Source organism: Geotrypetes seraphini, chromosome 14 (genome assembly GCF_902459505.1).
Source record: "Geotrypetes seraphini chromosome 14, aGeoSer1.1, whole genome shotgun sequence".
Taxonomy (NCBI): Eukaryota; Metazoa; Chordata; class Amphibia; order Gymnophiona; family Dermophiidae; genus Geotrypetes; species Geotrypetes seraphini.
Genome location: NC_047097.1, coordinates 6602770 through 6608769, shown reverse-complemented (window position 1 = coordinate 6608769; position 6000 = coordinate 6602770).

Below are 6000 nucleotides of genomic sequence, written 5' to 3'. Positions count from 1 at the left end.
AAAAAATATTTGAACATAAATACAAAGTACACTCGGTGTATATATATATATATATATGTTTAGCATTTTTATTGTTGGTAGATCATTTTGACTTGGTCATTTTAAAAGTAGCTCGCAAGCCCAAAAAGTGTGGGCACCCCTGCTTTAGAGGAACTGGTTTGTAGGGTTGGAAGCCCCTACTTTAAGAAGGGGCGGGAACAAGCAAGCTTTGCTATGGAAACGGGAACAAGCCTGGATCTTCCATTGGCAGACTGTCAGCCCGGCTAGTCTGAATAGAGAAGTGGAATGGTGGGCGTTCCTCCACTAAGATTGACAGTTGCATCAGCATATGATCTGGGAGTTCAAGTGCAGGTCACATTACCAGGAAGTGATGTAATTTTGGGTGACGAGGAAGGTAACCGTTGGAGGCGATGAGAGTTCAGTTAAGTGTGTGTGTATATACTGATTTCATAAAAATGTAATTTTAACAGCATCTGTCTTTGCTTTGGCAGGAAGAAGTTTCACTCTGTTCCAGCTTTTGAAGGCTCTCTGAGGAAGCCAATGGCGAAACGCGTTAGAGCCTGCTGGAGTGAGCCTGCTTCCTAACCACCCATGCCAGCTAAGTTTCAGCACATTATTACAAACACGCTTTGCTTATATTATATATATATATATATTTTTGACACCAGTTAAGTTTTTGCACAAGTTTTTCACGGATTTCTTTCTTCCAATGGAGAAGATGCAATGATAGAGCATTGAAACACTTATAGGGGTTTTTCCCCAGTTAGTGTTTTTCATCACCTTTATTCAAGGTTCTGAGCACCTCTCTGGTTGAAAGTCTTCTCTTCTATACATAAGGAGTTCTCCTTTATTTTTGTTTATTTGTTTGGTTCTATCCTTTGGGAGACTACTTGCTAGACTATCGACCCAGTATATTTGATTGGGAATCCAGTACCTTTGTTTGGGATTGATTCAACATGTCGTCCACCGGCTGGGATGCCACCCTCTCTTACACGGATCAACAAGCAGATGAGATTTTGTCGGCCTTCACTTTGTTCTCCCCTGAAGATACTTCTACAACTGCAACTTCTGCTGATTGGGATCAGCTGTAGCAGTTGTCTGAATAAAACTTCTGAACGCTCTGATGAATGATGTGGTATTAAGGTACAATATCATTCTGGCAATATCTGGAGGATCTTATCTGAAAATGCTAACACCCTGCTTCTCTTCTAAACCTTTGTCTCCTTTTTTTCCTTCCTCACAACCATCTGTCCCTTTTCTCCTTTACACTTTTTAAATAAACAAGAGGAAAGAAACATTGTTTTCATGTGCACTGCGGTTTGTCACTAGTGATCTGGAGTCAGGTGATCTTTTTTCCACACTCATTGCCAGATCCAAAACTGTACTTATTTATAATTTCCTAGAATTTTATCTGATGTCACACATAGGCCTTCCAAGATTTGAGAGTTATGATACAGGTCACTCGAGGAACAGAAAAAAATCTAATAGAAGCATTTCTCAGCCAGAAATGCTCCCCAAACATCTGATGTGCTGATGTATCGTATTTCCACACCATCCCAAACAAGTGTTCCACAAGTGTGACCCTGGCATGCTGGAAGACAGCTTCCTATTCCCTCTCAGTAGTGCTCTATGACCTTGTGAAGCCTACCAGACAAATATTCAAACAGTAATACTGTAATAGCCACTGCTGACATATCAAGTGGTCACACTCAAATTTGCTGAAAAATAATTTTATTTAAAAGTTGCTTTCTCATTTTCAAGATATATAGCTCTACGGTTTCTTTCTGCTTCTGTTGTCTTTCAATCAGAACCAGCCTCAGCTGAGACTACAGTCCCAAAGGCCTTAGTCATAGGGGTTTTTTTCCCCCCATTTTAAACTTCCTCTCCCCCCACCGGGCCCACCCCCATTCCAGAGCAGTCATTGCACAGCACCAGTCCCTGGGCATAGGCTCCCTGATGTACAGAATTTGTGTTCCACAGCTGAAAATAATTTTAGATGGATGTTAAATTGATTTGTGTGGAATAAATTTTTTAAGGCATGCTATCAAATTACATTACATTACATTACATTAGAGATTTCTATTCCGCCATTACCTTGCGGTTCAAGGCGGCTTACAAAAGATTTATAAACGGGGGTTACAATGGGAGAACAATAGATTTACTAGAGTGGTAAAGAGTAGATCTTTTGATATTTCTCTGGTTGTTAAGATTAAGGCGGCTTACAAAAGATTTATAAAAGGGGGTTTCAATGGGAGCACAATTGTCATTGCTATGGTAGTAAAGAGTAGATCCTTTGTCAATTTTAGCGTTGTTAAAGAGTACGTGAAGTTAGGGCTATTTCAGGAATTTCTTGAAAAGTATAGTTTTTATTTCTTTTCTGAATGTCTTGTAGTCTGGGGTGGTCATCAGAAGGTTGGAGATCTGGTTGTCAAATACATGCTAATATACACTCATTCCTTCAGACTGCTTCCCTTAAATATGCCGGTATAGCATATCTTTACTTAAGTAGAATGATTTGGTCAGTGTTGGCCTGGCATATTACTTCTGAGGTCATTGACAACTCAATCCTACTATAGCCCTTCAACTATAAAAGATTTTGCTTATATGGTATTATGATTAAATTATTATACACTATAATTGACCTTGGGAAAGAGTTGCTGACTAGTGAATGTGTGGTCCTCAACTTGATGAGTCATTAGCGATTTAGAATGCTATGCTGCAGGTGACATATTTATAAAGATGATGCAATTCAAGTCTGTCTTCTTATGGAGGTGGTCCATTCATCTATCTCAATGGTAAAATACAACTTCAAATCTCTATATCCCATTAAGAAAAGGTAAGTAATGTACAAAGTACAGCACAGAATATGAAGCCCTCACCATAAACTCATTTAAAACCTTCTTTTAATTTCTTTCTACTCACTGATCAGGTTTTACTTCATAAGAATATGAAGAGGTCAACATATTTATTAAAGTGGGAGGGGAGAATTATCAACACAAGCTACTGTTAAGTCAGGTTATTTTACCACAAGTTGAGCTATTTTAGAATAGGGTATCATTGCATAAAATGAGACCCCCGTGCTAAAATCCAAGTTAACAGTAACCCATAACTACCCTCCTAATTTTCCAAATTATTTCATAGGAAATTTATTCAATACTAGCTGGTACCTGCTAAAATTCATAGGAGCCTACTCAGTCCCTTGGCCCCTGCTGTCACATTTCCCCAATTTGGCCCATTTTCTTCCCTCTCCCAACCCCAAGACAGCCAAAACTCACTCAACTCTCTTCCCCTCCTTGTCTCCATTACTCAATCCTTCTACATTTTCTCCCTCCTTGTCTCCAGCTGTTTCTCTCAGTCCCCTTTCCTTTTCCCAGTAATCTGAGTGCCACTAAAGAGAAGGGGGGGGGGAGGGGGAGAATTGAGTTAGGCCTTCTCTACTGTCTTCTTCTTTCCTGTCAGCTTGCCCTTTTCCCTTCCCTTTCTTCCCAACACTTTCCCAGCATCAGGTGTACCTGTCTGTCTTCTGCCCACAGTAGTGCAACTTGTCAACACTTCAGTGAGTTGAATTGCCATGGTCTTCCTCAATTTTTTTTTCAGCCAGTCAGGGTCTGTTTTCTAAGCTAGGGTGAGGAATATTGCCAGGGCAGAATATACATGCATACCCTGGCCCAGAATGACACACCAACACTAGCCAGTGCCCAACATGGACAAAAATTGTGTTCTTCAGTTACTCAAATTATTTTGCAAAATGTTCCTCGAGAACGTAATATATATTTTCTTCTGTTTTCTAAGATCAGCTCTGCCTGATACATTGTTCTTGTGCTTGGAATGGCAGAAAATTATAGGTTTTTAAAGCTTGATTTCACACACTATTGAGGAAGAAAACATTTTATGAAGCAGCTCCATAGAACACAAGAACTTTACACTAAGGCATAAGTACGGTTTTTAGCGCCGGCTACAGTGGTAACAGCTCCAACGCTCATAGAAATTCGTATGCGTATATTAGCATATAAAAGGGGGGGGTAAGAAAAATCTCATCATTCCTAAAAATACTATTTAGTATGCTCATCAACTGAAGGGACATGTGTATTGTGTGAAGGAGGTGGTGAGAGCCTGAGCCCAAGCCCTGCCCCCCTCCCCCCCACCCATCAATAAGGAAGAAGCAAGAATGAAAACTAGGCAGTGACAAAGACACCATTCCTCCTATACCCTGCAGACAGGATGCACAAAGATCCTAATTCCCTCTCTCACACCCCCTTTGCTAACCCCACACAGGTGCAGAGATGCACCCGTGATAAAATTTTATATTTTACATATGTAAATGTGCCCTGCCCACACTCTGCCCAGACACCACCCACGTATACATCCATCTTCAAAGTACAGGCCATTGCATCCGGGCACTACGTTACAGAACAGTATGCAGACAGAATATTAGCATTTATGTTCAAATATGGCAGTATTCTGATCATTTACTTGAATCTGTGTAGCCTATATGTTGACGTCCTTATAGAATTGTGTTCTAAGAAGGAACTTCATCAGAGGTGTGGTAAAGGTTCACCTTAAGCTTGATCAGTGGCATAGCTAGTGAGGTTGGCGCCCAGTATGGTGGCGCCTAGCATTGCCCTGCCACGTGGCCCCTGCTCTTCTCCACCACATACCCCCGCCCCTCTCCAATTGAGCGCCTACCCCCCAGCGTACCTCTTGAAATGTTCGTCGTCACAAGCAGCTTTTTCCACCTGCTACTCACGCCAGCCTCGGCTCCCTTCTGACGTCACGTCCTGGTCCCGCGATCAAGAAGTGACAGCAGAAGGGAGCCAAAGCTGGCACATGCAGCAGGTGAAAGATGCTGCTTGCACCGGTGAACATTTAAAGAGACATACAAGGAGGTAGAGAAGACGAGACGCGCCCTCACCTGGAGTACTGCATCCAGCACTGGTCATCGTACATGAAGAAGGACACGGTACTACTCGAAAGGGTCCAGAGAAGAGTGACTAAGATGGTTAAGGGGCTGGAGGAGTTGCCGTACAGTGAAAGATTACAGAAACTGGGCCTCTTCTCCCTCAAACAGAGGAGATTGAGAGGGGACATGATCGAAACATTCAAGGTACTGAAGGGAATAGACTTAGTAGATAAGGACAGGTTGTTCACCCTCTCCAAGGCAGGGAGAACGAGAGGGCACTCTCTAAAATTGAAAGGGAATAGATTCCGTACAAAAACAAGGAAGTTCTTCTTCACCCAGAGAGTGGTAGAAAACTGGAATGCTCTTCCGAAGTCTGTCATAGGGGGAAACACCCTCCAGGGATTCAAGACAAAGTTAAACAAGTTTCTGCTGAACTGGAACGTACGCAGGTACGGCTAGTCTCAGTTGGGGTGCTGGTTTTTGACCAGAGGGCCGCCGTGTGTGCGGACTGCTGGGCACGATGGACCACTGGTCTGACCCAGCAGCGGCAATTCTTAAGTTTTTATGGCATCCAAGCGAAGATGGTGCCCAGAGCGGACCACCCCCTTTACTATACCACTGACTTTGATGAACCACTAGATTCAGAAACTTAGACCACAGGTTACTAAATCTCATTTTGGAAAAACAACACTGCTTATAAGCCACCTTGCAAGCAGTGTTATTCCTGGGAGCATCAGGCCACAAAGCTGTGGCCCTTCGCCTGGGTCCACAGGCTCCCTTCCAACTTAAGCCCCACCTATCTCCACCCACACTGTTATAAAAGAGAGATCACTGGAGAAGAACATCATGTTTGGGAAGATCGAAGGAACTAGGTGACAAGGGCGACCTGCAGCTAGGTGGCTGGATACATTGAAAGCTACTATGGGGATGATGCTGGAGGACCTCGTCGGACTAGCACTTCACCGACTTCTTTTTGGATCTTTAACTCATCAAGTCGCTAGCACTTGAACCCGAGTTGATGGCACCTAACCCACACAAGTCTGTCTCCTGTGCCTTAGAACAAAAACCACTAACCAATTTTGTTGCAGCCCTCAGAACTG